The sequence below is a fragment of the Kogia breviceps genome, chromosome 9, assembly GCF_026419965.1.
Source record: "Kogia breviceps isolate mKogBre1 chromosome 9, mKogBre1 haplotype 1, whole genome shotgun sequence".
Taxonomy (NCBI): Eukaryota; Metazoa; Chordata; class Mammalia; order Artiodactyla; family Physeteridae; genus Kogia; species Kogia breviceps.
Window position 1 is genome coordinate 8,785,669 of NC_081318.1, and position 24,350 is coordinate 8,810,018.

The following is a 24,350-nucleotide window of genomic DNA, read 5'->3' on the forward strand; positions in this document are numbered from 1 at the left end:
ACACACACACACACACATATGTATATATATATATATGTGTGTATATATATAAAGTGAAATATTACTCAGCCATAAAAAAAATTCTGCCATTTGCAGCAATGTGAATGGACCTAGAGACTATTATGTTTAGTAAAATAAGTCAGAGAAAAACAAATACTGTATGGTATCACTTATATGTGGAATCTAAAAAATAATACAAGTGAATGTTATAGCAAAACAGACTCACAGATATAGAAAACAGACCAGTGGTTACCAATGGGGAGAGGAGCAAATTTGGGGCATGGGATTAAGAGATACAAACTACTATGTATAAAATAGATAAGCAACAAGGATATGTTGTGCAGCACAGGGAATTATAGCCATTATCTTATAATAACTTTTAATGGATTTTAATCTGTAAAAATACTGAATCACTATGCTGTACACCTGAAACTAATATATTGATAATATTGTAAATCAAATATACTTCAAAGAGAGAAATGCTAAAGGAAATAGAGTTGAATAATATAAAATAGAGGCTAGCCTTGAGTAGAATGCTCAGAAAGAGTGACCTGAGGAAGTGCCTCAAAGCTGGAAAATGAAAAGCAACATGACAAGTGCTTTGAGAATTGCATTTACAGGAAGGAACCATCCTTTACAAAAGTTACATTTGTTTCCAGCCAGGCTAACTTTTTCTCTTCCCTTTTCAGTATCATCTCCCTCATGATCATTTCTGGTATAATATTCACACCAAAATCGGTTCTCAGGGAAAAAGATGTGAAACTTCTTCCAGAAATATTAGAAATTTAATAGGGGTCAAAACCCCTGTTCATCACAATGGAAAGAAATAATGTTCTAAAGCTAATGTTTCTGGCATTATGTGCTTAGTACACTTTGGGGACCTGTGGGTGGGGTGGGAGGAACTTTCTTGGCCACCCAGAAATGAGGCCAAAGAGGCAATAACTAAAGGTCGGCCTTGTTGACAATTTCTTTTTTTAAATATTTATTTATTTGGTTGCACCAGGTCTTAGTTGTGGCATGTGGGCTCCTTAGTTGTGGCATGTGAACTCTTAGCTGCTGCATGCATGTGGGGTCTAGTTCCCTGACCAGGGATCAAACCTGGGCCTCCTGCATTGGGAGCATGGAGTCTTATCCACTGCATCACCAGGGACAATTTCTTGAAGATAGGTTTTTTTCCCCCTTGGGCTATGAGCAAGATAGTAAAAGAAAAATCCATGCCCAGAAACAAATGGAGAGTGGAGTCAGGTGTGTTTATGATCTGGGTTTTTCTGGAAAGGAAGAGTGGAGATGGAAACAGACATGGTTGTTTTTGTAATAGGAAAGGACAAATCTGACTCCATATTGGATCCGTTTCTTTTACTTTAACCTTTGTATTCTATTACTTCTGCTACAAGTTAATCACTAAAGGGATGCTGCCTGTAGCTTAAACTATACATAATGGCCCTTCTCCGGGACCCCTGCCTCCCATGCCTGAGCCTTAAGCTAAAATATCTGTATTTAGGTACAGCATTTATGAGGTTAGTTGAAATTTCAGAAATGAGAACAAGGCATTCACTTCTGTGTTTATTTCCCTCATGAACTGTAGGTGTTGAATTCACTTCAGTGATCATAGAACCTTTTTGGGGTTCATCAATTTGTTCAATATCAGAATTGGCAACTGAACATGATTTTTACAGATCAATAGGCCCAAACACATATTTGACAGTTTTGTCAGATATTGAACTATTGTCTCTCAGGTCAAAATTTCTACGCTTCTCTATTTTTATTTTGTGATGCTGCCTGTGAGACTCTGAAAATTACATTTCTCCTTTACCAGATGGTTCTGTGTTAGATACTACCATCTGGGTGCTAAAGAAAGACTGTGGGCCAGAGGGAAGAAGAAGGAACTGGTTCCTTCTTCTTTAGTTTGCTGTTCTTACCAGCGTTGCCACACAAATGGCCCTTTACCTGTGTACCTGTAATTGGTACCCGTAGTGTTTGGTTATCACTTCCAGATTTTCCCATACTCTGAAACATGTCAGCGAGGCAGGAGATAGATGGGCCCCTAGGGCAAACAGTTGGAGTTTCTTCTCTGTGGACCTATACTCCAAGAGGAAAATAGCAGGACAATCAAGGGAGGTGGCTGGGCCCTGCCCAGATAGAAGATAAGAGACCGAGAGTATTTCTTATTCTCGAAGTGAGGAGACCTCCCCGACTACACATGTGCAGAGAAGCTCCTTGGAGTTCAAAAAGGGAGGGGGCACCACTCCATAGTAAGTGATGCTAACGATCCATAGGCCTCTTGAGTAGAATCCATCTTGGCTAAGATACACACGTGCACATGGGAGGACCCTGAGATATACCAAATACTCTGAACCAGGCAAATCAAAATGATTGGCCAAAGGAAACCTGAAGAAATGCCCCATATAAGTGATTTAAACTTCCACGAGGGTGCGACTCTCTCTGAGCCCACCCGTACCAGTACTGTACTGGTTTTTTTTTTTTTCCTCCTAATAAACACTGTACCTGTTTCACTACTTTCCATCCTTGCGGGGATTCTTATTCCACAAAGCCAAAGAGCCACGGCTTGTCACTGACCAGTGGTCTAGTGGCTAGAATTTGGTACTCTCACTGCTGTGACCCAACCTCAATCACTGGCAGGGACTGAAACCCCGCTTCAAGCTGCTGCAAGCTGAGGCCACCTGAGATCATCAGCACACATTGGCAGGTACCTGTGCTTAGAGGACGGATCCTGATCCTTAGGGGTCTTCCAATCTCAAAAGGTACCAACAAAGTCGGGCAACATTGCTTCCTTTCCCATTAATATATGCACTACTACTACATAGGATTCGAGTTACGTAGGACATACTATGTGTTTTCATACAGATATATCACAGAATGCATTAATACAAGCATGTGCTGACAGGCTTGATAGCACATAATACATATTATTTACCATATTTAATTATGCATAATATTGTCTCCATGAATATTCTTTACTAACGGTTATTCATGCATTTACACAGGGCATTGAATCCTTAGCTGTAAGTAGTGTGTTCTACTCATTAAACCTCTGTCAACATTCAAGTCACTTACGCAGAGGTCTGGGTTCCAGTTCTACAGGAGCCCTCCTCCAAACCTCTATATTCTGATAACCCAATATCTTCTCTTCATTTCTCCAGCAGTTACTATACTTGTGTTACCTTAGTTTCCTTTTGCCTTTTTTTGGTCTGCCAGTGTCTCTTTAGCCATTTCTCTCTACTGAATCCTCTCTGTTGAAATAACTGGATGGTTTCTGTTTCCTCACCGAACTCTGACTGATACAACATATAATGAGTCTAGGACATCTTCTAAATACATCAGACCATATCCCAAACCATACTGTATAGTTTCTTATATTTACAACATTTAAAGCATTCAATAATTAGCAGTTAGAAAACTTCTTGGAAACAAGAGTGGTTTTAGAAGTTACTGGTTTCAGTTCAATATTTCTTTTTGAAGGCAGCTGAAAATAGAGCTCTCTCCATTTTGGTGCATGATATGCATTTTGTTTCAATTTACCAGAAGTGTTGATGAGAGGACAGATGGATTTTATTTTTTTAGCAACTAGAATGCAGGAATAATTAATATAAAAATGAGGAACTATTTTAAAGTCAGTAATTATTGTCAATATGGTGAGCATATACAATTTCTTATGATTGGGCCTATATTTTGAATGGTTTTAAATTCTAGGTGAAAATTGATACTTCTCTTAAACAGCTTTACCTTAACCCAATCTAGAAGAGATTCAAAGTGCTCCATAGTTTTGTAAAACCTAGTAGGTCACTCCTTGCCCAACTCTTTCAACTCAAAAAAAACCCCCCAAAAACTTTATCCCAAATTTCCCCTCCAGCTACTCATTTGTTAATGCAAAATTCCTCACTTGACATGGTATACTCGTGATCTGCAATTCTGATCTTACCCTCTTTCTCAATTAAAACCATTTTACAAGTAGTGCCTCTACCACCCCCACAGAGTGCTCACTGCTTTCTCTTGTCAAGATCTCTTATCTCTTGTCAGGATGGATGTTATCCATCTGATGGACTTCGTTCTCAGTCCTTATCTTATCTGAGATTCTAGCAGCAACATACATGATGGATAACTGCCTTCCTCTTGAAACAATTTCTTTACTTTCTCAACACCACATTTTCTTAGTTATCCTTGACTCCTCTCCTTGTCCTATACAGCATATCCAATCTCGCAGCAAACTGACTTCAAATTATATCCAGAATCCAACTACTTCTCTACACTTCAAAACTTCCACTACCACACACTCTGGGCTCACCTGGATTTTCACAGTTCTCTCTGTTTCTATAGCTGGACCTTGAAGTCTATATTTTTAACACAGCAGCCAGAATGACCATTTATAATGGGAAATAGATTATGATTCTTCCGTTGCTTCATTATTTCATTCAGGGCAAAAGGCAACGTGTTTGAGGTGGACTGTAGGTCTTATATGTAATGAACCCCCATTACCTTTCCTCTTTTACTACTCTCCTGTCACTCGCCTTTCTACAAACGTAACTTCTTTGCTTCACACATTTTAGGCATGTGCTCCTATCCTTGGGTCTCGGCTTTTCTCTCTGCCTGGGATGCTCTTCCCCAACATATCCACTTGGATCGCTCCCTCACTTCTTGGAAGTTCTTTTATCACCTTTACTATGAGGCATATGCTGATCTATTTGATACTGTTATGTGCCTACCCCGCCTGCCCTCCAAATAACACACCAGATCCCTTTTATCCTACATCTTCCTTTGCCATAGTGTTTTTCACTTATTTTCTAACATACTACATAATCTCTGTATATTTTATTTATATATTACAATTATAAGTTACTCTTCTACCATAATTTAAGCTCCATTGATCAGAAGTCTTTGTTTTGTTCTCTGATTTATACCAGGTGTGCACAACACAATAAGCTTGGTATACAGTAAATACTCAATAAATATTTGTTAAGTGAATGTAGAAATTTATATAACCACCCACTTCTCCCTGACAAGTCTCTGCATTCCTTAAACAACTTCCTCCTGTTCTAGGCGGGGGAGATAGCAGTGTGCCTATTTACTTTGCGCTTTTAATCCCTAAAACTCTTCCCTCACCCAACTGGATTGGAAAAGTATGCCAAAGCTCCACTAAATCCAAAGCTCCACTAAATCCAAATAAAAGCCTATATATTTGGTATATCCTTCCCTGACCCCCATTAATTTGACCTAATCTCCAGTTCCTAATTTGAAAAACCAACATGGACCAGTGGAAAAAATTCTGGGAATGAACATCAGAAGAGTCTCTGCTCTGGGTCACGTTACCACATAGCTGTGTAACCCTGGGCTGAACTTTTTTTTTTTTTTTTTTAACATCTTTATTAGAGTATAGTTGCTTTACAATGGTGTGTCAGTTTCTTCTTTATAACAAAGTGAATCAGTTATACACATACATATGTTCCCATATCTCTTCCCTCTTGCGTCTCCCTCCCTGCCACCCTCCCTATCCCACCCCTCTAAGTGATCACAAAGCACTGAGCTGATCTCCCTGTGCTATGCGGCTGCTTCCCACTAGCTATCTATTTTATGTTTGGTAGTGTATATATGTCCATGCCACTCTCTCACTTTGTCACAGCTTACCCTTCCCCCTCCCCCTATCCTCAAGTCCATGCTCTAGTAGGTCTGCATCTTTATTCCCATCTTGTGCCTACGTTTTTCTGACCATTTTCTTTTTTTCTTTTTTTTTTTTTTTAGATTTCATATATATGTGTTAGTATACGGTATTTGTTTTTCTGACTTACTTCACTCTGTAGGACAGTCTTTAGGTCCATCCACCTCACTACAAATAACTCAATTTCGTTTCTTTTTATGGCTGAGTAATATTCCATTGTATATATATATATGTGCCACATCTTCTTTATCCATTCATCTGTTGATGGACACTTAGGTTGCTTCCATGTCCTGGCTATTGTAAATAGAGCTGCAGTGAACATTTTGGTACATGACTCTTTTTGAATTATGGTTTTCTCAGGGTATATGCCCAGTAGTGGGATTGCTGGGTCGTATGGCACATTTGGTGACCTTATCTTTGATAAAGGAGGCTGGGCGGAACTCTTAACATCTGAGCCTGCTTCCTCATTTTTTTTAATGAACCAGTGGTACAATCTGATCTGTAAAATTTATTTGGATTCTAATGTTATATGACTGTAATTATAATTTAAGCACAATGTTTATAGTGTATATTTATGTAAAAAGCACACCTTATAAACTGGTGTTATTTTACCACTAATTAAATCTCACATTATTTTTAACATCATATAGATAAGTCAGGTGTCCATTTATTTAATTTTTATCTCCTCAACTATACTGTAAATTATTGGAGATACTGATTCTGTCCTCTTTGTTTCCATACTACCAGGAATAAGTAACAATAACATAACAGTAGCACAGCCTAATATTTATATGAGCCAGAGACCCTTCTAACCATTTCACATTTAATTCTCAAGGCCAGCTTGAGAGGTAGATACTATTATCATCTTCATCAGACCATTTTACAAACTAAGAACCTGTGACCCAGAGAGTTTAAGTAGTTGATGGATACTGAACATAACGGTAGATTTGAACCCCGGCATTCAGGTCCTAGAGTTCAAGTTCTTGATCATAACATACTGCTCCTTATCTAACTCTCAATACATAGCAATTATTTAGGTAAGAGGAAGGCAGAGATCAGAACAAATGAATAAGTAGGTACCTTTTTGATTATAAAATGTTTGATTTTGCATAGATTAATATTTGGTTTCCTGAAGGAGAGCTCATCTCCTGTGTACACAAGTCAATATTGTTGCTACAGAATGTTTCTGCTGGGTACTGGCAGTTGCAAAATTGTCTTTATCGTTAAATTCAAGATACATATTTGGGGGCATAAGGTATTGATGCTTCTTACCATTTCCCATTGGCAAAGTTCAGGGTAACACGGCTTTTGCATGGCTGCATCAGGGAAAAGAAATTTGGATGCATAACTACATCCCAAAATCAAAATTAACAAGAGAGGCTTCCCAAAGACAGTTCCATTTCCAAATTAGTGTGCGGAAGCCAAAGGAAGACGCTGCTGTTCTTTCCAGCTCTGCGCTCTAGTAGCAACCATTCAGCGGCAGTGAAAACACACTGGAGCAACGTGTTTAAAAAAAAAAAAAAAAAAAAAATCCCTGAGAAAAACCATTGTTTTTTTTCTGGATTTGCAAACAAAACAGACTACCAAATACATGACAAATGAAAGTTATGTTTTATACGTGCATTTGTTTTTTACCCTTTAGAAACTGCTTTCCGTAAAATTATTGGCAAAGAAACAAAACAATTATATTCATGCAGGTGAAGCTGAAGAGTGGAAATACTAAACTTAGGCCACGAAAATAGACTTTTGCCTGAATACCCTGACAAGATATAACTATTTGATGTATCTGTATTGAGAGAAGATATTTCAAGGGATCAGTTGAAAAGTATATTTTATATTCGATTATATTTGGGTGTTATTATACAATAGGCTGCATGCTAGATATATACTGACTTTACTATCAATTATCTGCCCATTTCTCACTTTTTTTCTTACTGCTTAACCTTATGAAACAGTAACTCTAATCCTACTCACCATTTTCCGTTCACCGGTTTCCTCTTATTTATCCTTTGATTTACTTGGTATCTCAACATTTTCCCTAGCTTTTGGAATACCTGCCACTTTTTAATTGTTTTTGTTTGCTTGTTTGTTTGTTTACTAGCATGGGGTACTAGAAAGTGCATGGGCTTAGGGAGAGAACCAAATTCATTGCAAGTACTAACTCTGCCACTTTAGAACTTAGAGAATGGATATAATCGTTATAAGCTTTGGCTTTCTCCTTATAAAAGGACAATGGCCGTTTCAGGATTTGTTGTGATGATCATGTGAGGTAGAATATATCACGTCCCCAATATCTGTCACATAGTGCTCCTTAGTATGCTAGCTCTGTTCTTTCTAATTGTTGTTTTTCATGAAACAACATTGTCTTGGTTGATATTCTATTCCTTTTGCAGTCCTTAGAGTTCTTGCCAGGGTTTATCTCTGATCTCCTTCGACAGTCATTCCAAATAGATTCAATTCATTTTCCTTAAGATACAATCTTATTATTCATCGATTTTTAACTATTTTTGTAAACTTTCACCATTTTGAGTACACTTATTGTGACTTCTCATTGGAGATGGCAAGAAGCGGGTTGAACAAGGAGTGGACAGTACTAATACTACAATAAGAGACAAATACACATATACGTATAGATTATAATAAAAGCTATAAAGGAAATAAGCAAAACTATATGGTAAAGAGTAATAAGTATTAAATTTAGACTCAGATATAAAAGATAATAAAAGGGTCAAGCTGGGATAGGAAAAACCTAAAGTACAAAGACCCTACAAATTTAAAGAACTTGACTACTCAAGCAATGTAAGCATAGGGCAAGAAGGAAGAGCTGAGTTTGGAGAGGTAGGGAGAAGCCAGATGGTGGGAGGTGTAATAAGCTATGGTAAGAAGTTAGGGTTGAAACTCATTGAAGGATTTCTTCTCAGGGAGTACCATGATCTGATTTTTAAATGATCTCCCTGGCTACTATGTGGATACCCAAGCAGATAGATAGATAGATAGATAGATAGATAGATAGAATAGATAATAGATTATAGAGTGGGTTTATACACAGGGCACTCTGTTTATATCCTCAATGCTTTAGCACATACCTGGTACCCAACGTGTATTAATGAATGAGTCAGGAAATAATGTGTGTGAGTACGTGAGATTATGTGTGTGTGCATGTGCATCTATGTGTATGTATGTAGATAAGACTGAAATCACATACTTGAGTGGAGTTTTATGGAAAACTGTGACTTTTCCCCTCTTTATAATTTCTCTATTTTATGATTCTCACAGAGTGGTATGTGAATTTTTTTGGAGATCAAAGACCAGGGTAATAAAGGGACTTCTGGGGAGATAAAGGTAGCAAAGAGAAGGCTGGCCTCTCTGCTGGTCCTCTGTGGAAGAGGAGGAGCATCTCAGCTGTCAACAGTCCCACAGGGAGAGGAAGCCCACTTAGGAGCTGATAACAGCAAGGAGGAGCCCATGATGAGAAGGACAAACTTCTACACTGACTCCTCAGAGAAGGTGCCGGATAATTCCTCTGGCAGAGGAAGCTGAATACTGGTGGGAGAAAGGCGTCCACTGCTCCGTCTCTTCCTTGCTGAATCCTACCTTCACTTATCCCTCTTTTGTCTCTCAGCTTATACCTCTAAGGAATACATTTTGAAAACTAACAGATTCCAGTTAAGGCTCATTTTCACTCTAACATTCTCTTTCTCTTACCTTTATTATAGTTCATTTTTTTCCTAACAATTGAATCTAATATTGACAGTCAATTATTTTGACCATGTAGATAAATGCCTACTGCCTCATGCTAAACTCACACACAGACACATAATTTATATTTGTGCCTGCTACTGATAAAAATGAGAGGAACATGTTATAGTGAACAAAGCACTAGAGAGTACACATATTTAGAAAAATAGAGTTTAGAGCATGTATAAAACAAGAGTACAAATAATAAAGCATGGTTTAGAATAGCACAGAAGAGTATTTTCTAGGAGAACAATCTCATTGTATGATTAGTTCTGACCATACTAGAGAAGAATCAACAATGTCTCTTCATTGTTTAGAAGTGCAAAAACTTCACGAAGAAAGCCAAAGTAAAATGGAAGGTGTCTAGGATTTTTTCAAAGCACAGATGTACTGGGAAAGGGGTTAAAAAAGGAGGAAGATCAAAACAGCATAGAACAAAATGATAAAGAAAAGAAAAACTCTGAATGGTCCTAAAAGGAACCTCAGGAATCAGTTTAATTTATTTACGAGAGAAGACAACGGAAGTCCACACACGGAGGGGAGGCGAGCCTGGATTCCTCCCTTACGGGCACTGGGCTTTGGGAGTGTAACAGGAGAGACCTCTCAACTTGGGCACTATTGACATTTGGGGCCAAATACATCCTTGTTTGGCAGGGAGGAAGGTTTTTCCTGTATTTTATGGGATATTTAACAGTACCTTTGTCCTCCATCCTCTGGATGCCACTAGTGTATGCCCACGTGCGCACACACACCCATCCCCCAATTTGCGACAACCAAAAATGTCTCCAGATATTGCCAAATATCCCCTGGAGTCAAAACCACACCCAGTTCAAAACCAGTGCTTTAGAAGTTCTGTACCTTAAGATTTCTTCTTCCCACCTGCCTGTATTAATATCCATGGTTTCATTAAGGGGAAAATAGGGAACCAGAAAAGCTAGGAACTGTTATTATTATTATTTTTGGTAAATGCTCAAATGTGTGAGAAAAGGGAATGGAAGAGAGCAAGCACTTGAGAAAAGTTCAGGAAGAGCTATAATTCTGACTTTAATGTCACATCATCTTACTGATTAAATCTATTCTATTCTAAACCATTCAAACATGGCAAATGGAGACATTATAGCACTCAATCAGAAATAGAATTAATGACTTTTAAGGTTTTTAACTTCATTAAATATTGAAGTTTTTAAAGAGCATACACACCTACACACTCCTACATTCACACACCTATCAGCTGCATTCATTACTGGAGATCCACTCATTCACAGCAACAGAGCTCACAATCTGTATTTTTTTTTTCAAGAGTGATGCCCATTGGCTGTTCTATGTAATAAATTGCACTCTGCATTACAGAACTGCTCCAGGCAGCCAAAAATACATAAAGATATAGAACACCCTCTTTTTCTTTCAGTTTCCTAAGGGAAATATTTCTTATAGAGACTATCGAGGGTTTTATTTCCCTCATCAAGCTTTTAATGAACGAACCATTTGTTAGGTATGCCTATGGTGCTGACTATCCTGCATGAAATAGAATACGTAGCTCTTTGGTTAGAAAAGGTTAGAAGTGTACCTGTGAATGCATCTACATGGACAATCTAGATTTCACATTTTCCTCTATAGCGTTGAATTATAAAGAATACAGGAAAAGATAGAGGATTTGTTAGCTCTGTTCTTCCCATCATAGTGACTAAAGTGTGCTAGAAGGGCAGCAAGTATGCGCCATGTGGTCCTATGTGAACCTAGGAAAAATAGGTGCCTGTTCTGGGATTGGGATGGAAGGATGGTGGAGGTGCTATTTACTCCTCCACGTCACGTATAGTGTCTCCTATGAAGTTACTCTGAAGTTTAGGTTTTATTAAGTTATCCAGTACAGAAAGTGTTATTGACTGGAGTTACCAAATAGAAGTCAGAGACAACACAATTTGATCATCCAAGACATCATTTCCCTTGACAAAGAAAGTCAGACTAGACTCCTACGACAAATGGAAAGTCGTTTTAAGTAAATGTAGAACTGACTGGAGATCAGGGGCCTTAAGTAGAAGGTTGAAAAAAACACTGATTTCCTCATTTTTCCCTGGCATTATCGTGTCAAATGCATTCCTAAGACTGAAGAATAAAGCTAAATTAATTTTAATCATGCACATTTCTACCTTTTTGTATTCTATGTGGAAATAATAAATACAAAGGGAATATGACTCATTTCAAGGTTTTACTTCATATCACGCTCCTGAGAATACATTTTTTGGCAAATGCGTAGACATACTTTTATTTTATTCATATAAGAGTTTACCCAGTACAGATCTAGGCTTCAATACGCTAAAAAACAACTCTTCCTGCTATAAAAGTATCACATCAAAATTCAGGTCCTGATCAATTTCACACACATTAGCCTCCTACAGTTAAGCAATTATTTCCTTGAGATACTTGCTACTCTCATTTCACAACGAATTTGGTTCATATAAATTGATGAAGACAACAGAATTATAAAGTTACATTTATAACATCTTGGTATCAGGTCATTAAAAAAATCAATCCACTGGATATTGGGAAACATGCCACGTATAAGACTGTGCTCAGCTCAGAGGTAGAAGTAAGAACAGGATTTCTGTCCTCTGAAAGCTTTAGTAGATTAAGCCTTTTCAACCAGGGTAAGTCAAACATCTGAACAACATAATATACAATTTCAAACTAGTGAAAAAAATAAAAGTAGCTTAAAATTTTAGAAGGATTTGAGATCACCATGGGATGAGTGTTCAGGCTTTTTGTGGAAAACACATGGGACTTCATCTTAAAAATTGAGGGCTTCACGGAAGATTTTCCAATGGAAATATGATGACACAGTGGAAGCACTCCCTTTGGAATTTTCATCAGGAGGGGATATATGGAGTGGATTTGTCGAGAGATGGGAAGCAGAGATAAGAACAAGGCCACTGCCACTGCCCAAGTGTAGCTCTAACAAAAAAAAAAGCAAAGATGAAAATATTGATCACCTATTCTCTGCCAAGTGTTGTGATAAATTCTAGGAATCCAGAGATGAGTGAGATGTGAGAGTGGAGGAGTTTACAATTTAAGATGGAACAAAGAACGACTGTTACTATCCAAGATATGGGGTGCCATATATACCAGAGGATGGTAGGTTATTCTCTGGGATTTGAGAGAGGAAATGATACTAAGTTATTACTAAATGTTATGAAAACTGAATCTTGAAGGATGAGTAGGACTTTGCTGGGATAGCATTCAGAGGATGGGATTCTTGGCAGATAGTGGAAAGCAGTCAGAGCTTATGATGTAAAGCAGGAAAAATGAGGCCATATAATTTGCATTTTAGAAATATAAACTTGGATAATGTATGAGAGAGAAATGAGAAACAATAGGGAGAGTATGAAAAACGTTCCTGGGAGAATCCCGATAACACATGGTCAGGATATCATTGGTATGAGGTGCTGCATTCAACAAATATATCAGATGTGTCATATTCAACAATGCCTGATCCTTGGTGAATGAAAGCCAGTGTGTTGAATTAATATGAGAGGCTGTGTAGTAGAATGGCCCAAAGTGCTGACTTCAGATCCAGATATTTTCTGGACTCTCTTTCAAACTTTTCTAACTACTAGCTGGAATGGTCTAGGTGAGTTATTCTATCTCTATGCCTCTGTTTCTTCATCTATTTAATGCAGATGATAATAGCCTTTATACTGAGGAGTTATTGAATTAAATGATTTAATACTCTGTGCACATTATCTTTGTTTAATCAGTGACTGAAATAGAGAAAGACCTCAATCAGTATTAGCCACTGGGAAATCTGGCTCCAGAGATATATGCTTATAACTGCTATGCCATAAAAATAGGACAGTGATTGAAAAGAAACACTCATTCTGGCAAGTAAGATGGCCTTTATTATCTTTGTCAATGATGGCTTTTTGAACTAGGAAAAGGAACAGATGGAGAAAGCACTTCCAAAGAACCGGTGGCACTTGCTAACTCATCACGTGTGCCAGGCAAAGATGAAGAACGAAGTTTGAATTTTCTAAAGGTTTTGAACTTGGATACTACAAGAATGATTTTACCATTGATATAAATTAGAAAGAAGGTTTCACAATTGTACCTAACTCACAAGTCAACTGAAGCCTTAAGCAAGTTAATTAATTGTCAAGGACTTAGCACAGTGACAGGCGTGGTGTAAGCATTCGGTAGCCATTAGCGATCGCCATACTCAACACTGCAATCCCAGGAGCAGATGAGAGACACATCTGGATGACCCTGGAGTCTCATTTCTTCCAGACTTTTAGTTCCATAGCAGAGCTGGATCAGCAGATCTGAGTCAGCACAGCAGAGAAGCAGACTGATATCAGCCACTGGGCTCCAGGGGGCCTCCCTTTTCTAATAAGGCAGCTTTTTCCTGACTCCTTCCCCCATCATGACATGAAGCATTAAAAGTGAAGGCTCCTCTCTACTGGAATCTTGGCTATGGTGTCAGCCAACCATCTATGCCCAGTCAAAGCTAAGAACTTGAGGCACTGTTTGTATCAGTACTTTACTACTTCTCTGCTTATAGTTCTCCCCACGTCTCTCAATAAACGGTGTCCTATCTGTATGCCAAGAAGCAATAGGCATTCGATGAAGGAGGGAGGTGGAGATTTGGCATAGGTCTGCACAGGAACTGAAAGAGGCATTTCAGGTTGGGAGATGGTTGAAGCTCATGTCCAAAGGGGTAGCCGATATTTATAGGCAATAGTGGGTTGTAGTCTAGACTCAAGTCAGCGATGTCAGGATGAAAGATAAAATAACAGGGAATCTGAATGAGGGGGAGGAAGACAGGTGGGAAATCAGAGGTGAGCAGTACTCCAGTATCCAGGCAGGGCACTGGCAGCATGGTGAAATGTCTAGGGGTAGCAAAATCTCAGCCTGTGGCCAGAGGTTCAGCGATAGGGATTCAATCTCTGAAATGATCCCAGAAAGACTAGAGGTGCTAGAAGAATGACTGGCAGATTATCAGCATCTTTCAGAAAATATCAGATGCTAATAAGTGCTACAGCAAAGATCTAGGCAGAACTTGACTTGTAAAAATTAGATCTTAAGGAGTGAGAGAAAAAAAGCAGTGGCTGGAGAAGAAAGAGGACTCAGAAATAACTAGGAATTCAGTTATCAAAATTAGGGTCTGTGCTTAGGTTAGAAAGGCCTCAAGGGAAATGTGGCAGAATAAAATAAATCGTAAAATTGAATTGTGATCAAAGATTCGTCCATACACATAATTATTTCCTGACACAATGTTACCAAAGGCAATACTTTCTAAGCAGTATTGTGTGGCTTCCCGACAAATTTTCTCGTTAAGAGCGTTTATAAACAAAGGAAAGAGACTAAGAGATACTTGTGGTAAACATCTCAGAGAGCATCCAGAGGAATCATTCTTTAGGCTGATCTCAAATTAATTTCAGAGGTTCCCAAGTAGCTCTCCTGAATCAGCAGGAAACCTCTCCCAAAGAGACTCACTTCCACAACTAATTATAATGAAGTCATAGATAACCCAATGAGCCTAAACTCTCATTGCTCAAATTGCTTAAATTCATCAAAGAAAAAGAAAGGAAGATGATAGTCAAATGGTACTTTTTCACAGTCTGAACTTCCTGGTTGAGTTAATTACCCAGGGTAATTCTCACCATGAGGGTTTGGGGGAGAGGTTCCAATCCAATGAGTTTGCATTATTTCAGATTACGAAGGTAAATCTCTGATTTTTCTATGCCAACACTATTTTTATTTTGTTAACTATTTAAAACAAAATTATATACTCAACGGTAAAAATATCTATGATGTGACAGTTAATTTCATGTGTCAACCTGACTTGGCCACAGGGTGCCCAGATGATTGGTTAAACATTGTTCTGGTGGGTGTCTGTGAAGGTGTTTCTGGGTGAAAGTTACATTGGAATCTTAGCCTTAGTAAAGCAGACTGATCTCCCAAACGTGGGTGAGCCTCATCCAATGTGCTGAAGGCCTGAATGGAACTAAACGACAGAGTAACAGGGAATTGCTTCTCTCTGCCTGATGGTCTTCAAGCTAGGACACTGGTCTTTTCCTGCCTTCAGACTCAGGCTGAAACACTGGTGTACCTTTGACCTTGAGCCCGCCAGCTTTCAGATTAGATCTCATACCATCAGTTTTCCTGGTTCTCAGGCCGTTGGACTCGGAGTGAAATTACACCAAGGGGTCTCCTGGGTTTCCAGCTTTTGACCTCTCGGCCTCCAGAATTGTATAAGCCCATCCTTTCTAACAAATCTCTTCCTCTCTCTATATATACATCCTGTTGGTTTTCACTGGAGAACCCTGACTAATACGGTTGGCTTATTATCTATTATATAAATCTGTATGCTTAAATTTACCCATTACTCATCTGTCAGAGAAGTTTCAGTTCTTAAACTTATATGAAGCATAAAGATGAAGGGCCTCTCAGCAAAACTACTCCGTTCTGTGTCCTCACGTCTCTTGTTTTGGAAGCATATTCAATGCATCCATATATTAAGTTTGGGACTCCTGAGCTGTGTCCTTTGCTGGCCTTGCATAATTCATTTTTATTCTCATAGTTTGTAGTAGTGATGTCTGATTTTCTTCTCTTTGATTAGTTCATTTGTACAGTAAACTAAAGCTTTTAAAACATGACCCGATCCCTATTGGGAGTTTTTAACCTCCATTTTATCCACCTAAGTTTACTAAATTTCATCCTCTCCTTGCAACTCTTAAAAATTATTATACACACACACAATCATGTTATATTCATCTTGCCTGAAAAAGGCAAGGAATATTTTAAAAGGCCCCCAAACCTTGTAGAAGCTAGAGCGGGTATGGTATCCTGCTGTGTGATTATAAATTAAAATGTCCCCTTTGCTTCCTAAAGAATAAGTCAATACATCATATCACAAAACGTTCCCCCCAGTCTCTTTTTGCTTTCATGTTGGAATATAATGCTTCTATTGATGTGGAAATGCACCAGCATGCAATGAAGTATAATTGAAGGTAGATTTCCACTCAGCTGGTGAGATGATAGCACAGCCACTTTGGGAATTGAAATACAATAAAAAGTCAGTTAGGTGACACTACCCAGGAGTAACACACTGTTCACTCAGGTGCTTTTTACTTGGTACCACATGACTCTTACAGCAAGTCTATTTGTGAATTTGGGAGAATAAAATCAGCAATCTGTGTTGTAGGTATATCCAAGGTTATCCATATTTATATCTGTAGATCTGTATCTATAGCTCTATGTGCATCTCACTTTTGGCTGTTGCTAAACAAGAGGAGATATGCTATCCTAACACACACCTAGGCTCCTAATTAAAATGATCACGATTCTTCATGAATCAACCTTCCTCGGGCTCCATCTCCCCTAAGAATCCAAAGCCATGTTTTGTTTTCAGAATTCTAAAATGATGGATTTCTGAGTTTTCCTTGAACACTTTGGATATTTAGAAGACCATCAAAAAGTAAAAACTTCTAAAATCAATTTTTAGATACTTTTTTGGTAGAAGTATATGTAGACTATTTGGAAATAGAGAGATTTGTATCCATTGATTCACTATTAAGAGAGAAAAATAAAATCTGTTTTTCCCTGATAGCTAGCAACAGTTTTAAGGGAAAATGCCTTATATATGAATTCGTCGAGCTCCCCCTCCCTTCCTCCCTCCCTCCCTTTATTTATCCTGAAAAAAAAAAAAAGGTTTAAAATTAGTTATGTATATTTTCAAATAAAAGCTCATAGACCCAACATAAAATGTTCCATTTGTTATGTAAATGCCATTAAGGAAATTAAGTTGAAGCCCATTGTTTAAGGACACACTTTTAAAAAACTGATTGTATATATATGCTTCTGTTTAAGTAGGGAAACTAGACTTTTTAAATCGATATAACCTACTCTATGTAATTTCCATTCATAATGTTGTTAAGCATTATACTTTTTAGGAATATCATTTCACCCTCAATTATTTATGCTTGGTGTTTGTTTTGGAAAATTTGGATATTATGGAAAATGTATTAAGAAATTAGTAATGGACTGATAACCTACCCATTAGAGATAATTAGTTAGCATTATCCAGATTTTATTTCATTCAGATCTCTTTTCTATCTATATATTTATAATAATATTGGGGTCATAATCTATATAATTTTTTATAAACACTTTTATTCACTGTATTTTCCAATGGTATTAAATATGTTTGAGAAACCTGATTTCTCATAACATAATAGTATTCCACATAAGGATATACTCTTTAAAATCACCTCTTCATTTAAAATATTTACTTGTTTTCAATTACTGTAAAACAAAATACTTGACAAATGTGAAGTAATACCTAAACATTACTTATTTTTTGAGTTACAGAAATTTATGAAATCTAGAAAATTATCTGCAGTTTGAAATCACAGAGCTGAAAATCAATTCTCAATAAATAATTAAAACATAAAAAATTGTATTATAAACAAAACCAGTTTTTCTTATGTGAGGAAAAAGAAATCTCATGATGCAAGTTATCACTGAACTTTGAAATTGGTGTGAATTCATTCTTTCAAATATTAATATATTAACTACATTTTCAAACGTTCATAAAATCAAGAGAGGAGATATCCTAATTGCTTAGGATAGACAGCGCCAGGAGTAGTCCCAGGGAAATAAATTTGCTGAGACTGAACTGGAAACTTGCCAGTATCTGCCAGCGAGTTCCCCAAGTTTCCACACAAAGCCAAGAAAATATCTACTTCTTAGGCTATGGTCTGAATTTGTGTGTCCCCCCCAAATTCACATGTTGAAATTTTAATGCCCAGTATGGTATTAGTAGGTGGGGCCTTTGGTAGGTGCTAGGTCATGAGGGTGGAGCCTTCATGAATGGGATTAGTGTTCTTATAAAGAAGACCTCACAGGCTCCCTCACCCCTTCCCCCATGTGAGGACACAACAAGAAGTCTGCAGTCTACAACCGGGAAGAGGACCCTCACCAGAGCTCAAACGGGCTGGCACCCTGATCTCAGGCTTCCAGCCTCCAGAACTTTAAGAAATAAGTGTGTGTATATGAGCAGTGAAGTCTATGGTATTTTGTTATGGCAGCTTGATTGGACTAAGATAATTTCCCTTAAAGCACCCAAATGGAAGTTTATCAGAGGTCTACAAAGGAAATTGTACTACAAAACAGAAATAAAGAGACCCTGGAAAGATTCCCTTTGGAGACAGAAATACAAAGATGATGTTTGCTGAGTACAGGTTTCTGAAGCAGTGTGGATGCTGAGAAGTCATTCTATAATTGAAGCAATGTCTACATGAACAGAATGAGGAGGTTTGAATAATTCAGCTTAGCAAACAGTTGATTTAGGAGGAAGGCATATTCTGAATAGATCTTCTAAAAGGCTTTGTTTACGTGGATAGAAATTGATTTTTTTTTCAATAGGTGAGAAAGATCATTAACAGAAATCACTTTCCTTCCACCATATAAATGGTGAACCACATTTTATGACCTTACTGATATGGGCAGACAAAAATTTTAGAGTATGATTCTAAACATCTGTCTGTAATTTAGTGGCATAAAATTGAGGCAGTTTGCAATAAAAAACTTATTTCAAATGGTAGGCAGGTTTTTTTTGTGTGTGTGTGTGCTTTGTTTTCTTTTCTTTGGCTATGTATCAGACGGTAATACACATGGACATTTTTTTACTACTATTACAATATTATAATATTGTTCCTGGAAGATACATTTAGTTTCCTAATATGGATTGATGGAGTACATACCCTCAGGCAATTAGAACTTTAAAAAATTCCAACTCTTCAAATGAGAAGACCAATCTGTAGGTCAGTGTTTTCCTAATTATGGGTTGCAGCTTGTTTTTAGGTCATGGAATCATTTAGTGGGTCATGGCAATTTTTTTTTAATGGAAAAGAAAAAAGTTAGAAAAGAAAACATCAAAATTATGAAAGCACATTAAAGCACAAGGTAAATTTTATTTCATAAAACTTTGTTTCAGTAGGTATTAAGTATGATATAAAATATTTTCTCACTGTTTTGATCAAAATCATTTGAACTTGGAGGATGTTATGCTAAATGAAATAGACAAAAAAAGACAAATACTGTATGACCTCACTTATATGTAGAATCTTAAAAGACTAGAAGTCATAGAGAATCAAAGAGTAGAATGGTGGTTGCCAGGTGCTTGCTGAATATTGGTCAAAGAGTACCAACTTTCACAGTCAGGAGGTGAAAAAGTTCTAGGGTATCTAATGCACAGCATGGTGATTATAGTTAACAATACTGCATAGTATACTTATATACAAAATAAAATAAGAGAGAGATCTTAAGTGTCCTCACCACACACACAAAAGATAACTATGTGAGGTGATACATGTATTGATTAACTTGTTTGTGGTAATCCTGTCACAATGTACATGTATATTAAAACATCACACTGTACATCTTTAAAAAAAAATCACACTTGGGCTTCCCTGGTGGCGCAGTGGTTAAGAGTCTGCCTGCTGGTGCAGGGGACATGGGTTCGTGCCCCAGTCCGGGAAGATCCCACATGCTGCAGAGTGGCTGGGCCCGTGAGCCATGGCCGCTGAGCCTGCAGGTCTGGAGCCTGTGCTCCACAACGGGAGAGGCCCACGTACCGAAAAAAAAAAAAAAAAAAAAATCACACTTTACAACCTAAATATATACAGTTTTAATTTGTCAATCACACCTCAATAAAGATGGAAACAATTTAGGTGCACAAAATCATCTCTAGGTCCACCTTTCCCAGGGTAATGGATATGAAACTTAAAATGAAAATTATTCTCAGAGTGAAACAGATGTTATCCATTTGACCCTTTCAGCACTTTTTTTTTCTTTTTGGCACTTATTCCTAGTTAAAGGTAATGCATAAATATATATTCACCAGTCAGTGACCTCTGTTTTAAATAGAAATAAATGTAGTGGAATGTTTTATGAAAGTTGATGTTGCAAGTTGGAAAATATTTTCACAGAGAGATAACCCACTCTGCAAATTCAAGGTTACTCAGAGTTTGCCTAATTTTTACAAGTCATAGTCAATAACTAATGAGACTTAAAAATTAATCACAACTTAGTGGGAAAAAATGAGAGAGGATGAATAATATATTGAATCATCTCTAACTTATTGAATTTATTTTGAATTCATCACCAAAGAACAATATTTTCCAAGATGGCTTTTCAAACAAACTACTTACCTTCATCCTGGACTACAGAACTTATTATTTAGAAGTAGCACACGTGTGTGTGTGTGTGTGTGTGTGAACAACAACATGTTATTAGTGTTTTCCTCTTCTAGATTTTCTGTTATCTCCTACATTTTTGCAACCAAGCTATTTCAAAAAAGAAGTAAAATAGGACTGTCATTCTTCAGTGCTCAGGCTGTTGATAAGAATAGGGTAGATATAGTTCTCAGTGTATAAGACTTTCACCTCCAAGGTTAAAGGAAATTGAAGATGATTCAAAGAGATGGAAAGATATCCCATGCTCTTGGACTGGAAGAATATTGTTAAAATGGCCAAACTACCCAAAGCAATCCACAGATTTAATGTGATCCCTATCAAATTAGCCATGACATTTTCTTCACAAAACTAGAACAATAATCCTAAAATTTATTCAGAAACACAAAAGACCCAGAATTGCCAAAGCAATCCTGAGGGAAAAGAAAAAAGCTGGGGGCATAATCCTTCCAGACTTCAGACAATACTACAAAGCTACAGTAATCCACACAGCATGGTACTGGCATAAAAACAGATATATAGATAAATGAAATAAACCCAAACACCTACAGTCAATTAATCTTTGACAACAGAGGCAAGAATGTACAATGGAGAAAAGACAGTCTCTTCAGCAAGTGGTGTTGGGAAATCTGGACAGCTGCATGTAAATCAAAGAAGTTAGACTACTTCCTCACACCATACACAAAAATAAACTCAAAATGGCTTAAAGACTTAAATATAAGACAAGACACCATAAAACTCCTAGAAGAAAGCATAGGCAAAACATTCTCTGACACAAATCATAGCAATATTTTCTTAGCTCAGTCTTCCAAGCCAAAAGAAATAAAAGCAAAAATAAACAAATGGGACCTAATCAAACTTATCAGCTTTTGCACAGCAAAGGAAACCATAAACACAATGAAAAGACAACCTAGGGACTGGGAGAAAATAACTGCAAATGATGCAACCAACAAGGGCTTAGTTTCCAAAATATACAAACAGCTCATACAACTCAATATCAAAAAAAACAACCCAATCTAAAAATGGGCAGAAGACCTAAAGACATTTTTCCAAAGAAGACATATAGAGGGACAATAGGCACATGAAAAGATGCTCAACATTTCTAATTATTAGAGAAATGCAAATCAAAACAACACCAGTCAGAATGGCCATCAGCAAAAAGTCTGCAAATAATGAATGCTGGAGAGGGTGTGGAGAAAATGGAACCCTTCTACACTGTTGGTGGAAATGTAAATTGGTACAGCTACTATGGAAAACAGTCTTGGAGGGTCCTTAAAAAACTAAAATTTGACATACGATATGATCCAGCAATCCCACTTCTGGGCATTTATCCGGAAAAGACAAAAAATCTAATTCCAAAAGATACATGCACCCCAATGTTCATTGCAGCACTATTTAAAATAGCTAAGACATGGAAGCAACCTAAGTGTCCATTGACAGATGAATAGATAAAGAAGATGTGGTACATATATAAAATGGAATATTACTCATTCATAAAAAGAATGAAATGATGCCATTTGCAGCAACATGGATGAACCTAGAGATGATCATACTAAGTGAAGTAAGTCAGAGAAAAGACAAATATCATATGATATCACTTATATGTGGAATCTAAAAAATAATACAAATGAAATTATTTACCAAAAAGAAATAGACTCACAGACATACAAAATAAAATTATGGTTACCAAAAGGGAAAGAGAGGGGAGGGATAAATTAGGAGTATGGGATTAACAGACACACAATACTACACATAAAATAGTTAAACAGTAAGGACTAACTGTATAGCACAGGGAACTATATCCAATATCTTGTAACAACGTGTAATGGGAAAAGAATCTAAAAAAGAATCTATATTTGAATCACTTTCTTGTACACCTGAAGCTAACACAGTATTGTAAATCAACTATACTTCAACAATAAATGAATAGGGTATATATAATACAGAACGATTTCCCTTTGTTAAACCAAATATTAATGTCCTCCATGTATGGGAAAAAATGGAAATCTTTGAAACATAAATATTTTCTTTGGACTATATAAGAGTGAGACTATATAAAATTTTGGATTTCACATCTGTTCTCCTTAATTTGTACAGATTCTTAGCTGAATTGACAAAAATGTCTGAAGTCTACTTTTATCATATTTAAGCAAATCTATTAAGGTAAATTAGTTATTGCATATTGGATTCCTTTGTTCTTTCTTTTATATTTTAATAAACACAGTTTAAAATAGATGAGAGTATCTTGGAGTCCTAAATTAGAGCAAATTAAATTAGTAAATGTCTATTAATCACTATGTTTAAGATACTATTCTTTTAATTATAATGGTTCCTGTTATGTGGAAAACCACCAAGAGGTCAGGTTTGCTCAGTAAATGCCAGGAGGGAGGCCTTCATCCTTATATTTTTATGTGTTTAAGCATTAGAAAAGAATCATTAAACATAACAAAATCTACTGGGGAATTTCTCAACTGTGGTAAATATTTGTATGTATATTTGTTTTATGTGTTATTCTGGTCTCTCCAGATAATTTCTATTTGCTGTAAATCTCCCCAGGTGGATTTATACTGGGAAGTAGTGATAAAATATGGTGATCAATCATTTTGACTCTGAACATTCAGGGAAAAAGCAAAACTAACAACATAAGAACAGAAAAAGTAAACATCTAGGTATTTCACAACAGCTTCTGATTTCTATAATTCAGAGACATCTGTGACATAATGGCTCCTGTCTTCCTTGAGTCCTTTTCAGTAATAGTCCACAAAGACAGGCCATACAGAAACACACAGCCTATTGTATGAAAAGACACCTATCCTTGAGCAGGAGATATTCTGTGTTCAAGGAGCCACAGTGCTGAATTCAAATATTCCTGGAGCAACTCTTACGTTACATGTGCTGCTCTATATGCAGGGGCGTGGCCTCTGCCTTCAAGGACCTGATAGAAGAGAAATGAGATGGACCAAATCATACAACATGTTAGCAACTGTGTCAGATGTGTGCATATGGTGTCACGAGTGAATATGGAATATTTAGAAATCAGAGTCCACAGTCACATAGTTGAGCCTTCTGTTATGAACTTTCTCTCTCAGTATTTGCTACATCTGTAAGGGGCTCAGGAAACATTCTTTTTCCTTCTGTCTTCCATTTCTAAATAGTTCTTTACTTAAAATAAGTACTTACTTAAAACACCTATTGCAAGAAACATCTAGAGAAATTTGGTGATTTTTTAAATTATTTATCAGCCCCATAACATACATTATTCTCTTTGTTTATGACATCTCACTTTGCAATCTCAGTTTTCTTTGCATCATCACCATCAAGGAATATTCCAAGGTCGCCAAGTTTGTTCAAATAACAACAATATTACCTAAGTCTCAGTTTATGACACCACTACCCTGTCAAGTTTAAAAATTACTCTGCTTAGCCAGGCCAGTCTGCCCTCAGTCGATACATATCCCTTGTCATTCCTCTTTGTACTCACCCCTCCTTTTTTTCTGACACGTTGTACGAATTTAGCGAGATCCCTTTGAGCTTTTGATTCAAGCAGTAGAATATACCTTTAAAGTCATAATTAAATCAATACAGTCTCATTACTAATAGTAAAAGGTATTTGAATGCCCATAAAGTCAAAAGATAAGCTACTTTCTTATGTTAATCAAATAAACATTCTTTGTTTTTAAACATATAACGTT

The 24,350-nt window shown here is 37.0% G+C and overlaps 1 protein-coding gene across 2 annotated transcripts in view; it reads right to left on the reverse strand.

Moving 5' to 3' along the window:
• The window catches only part of CNTNAP2 (contactin associated protein 2), a 2,024,023-nt gene that overhangs the window by 1,068,045 nt on the left and 931,628 nt on the right, over positions 1-24,350 (reverse strand). The gene's annotated exons all lie outside the window — the stretch shown is intronic.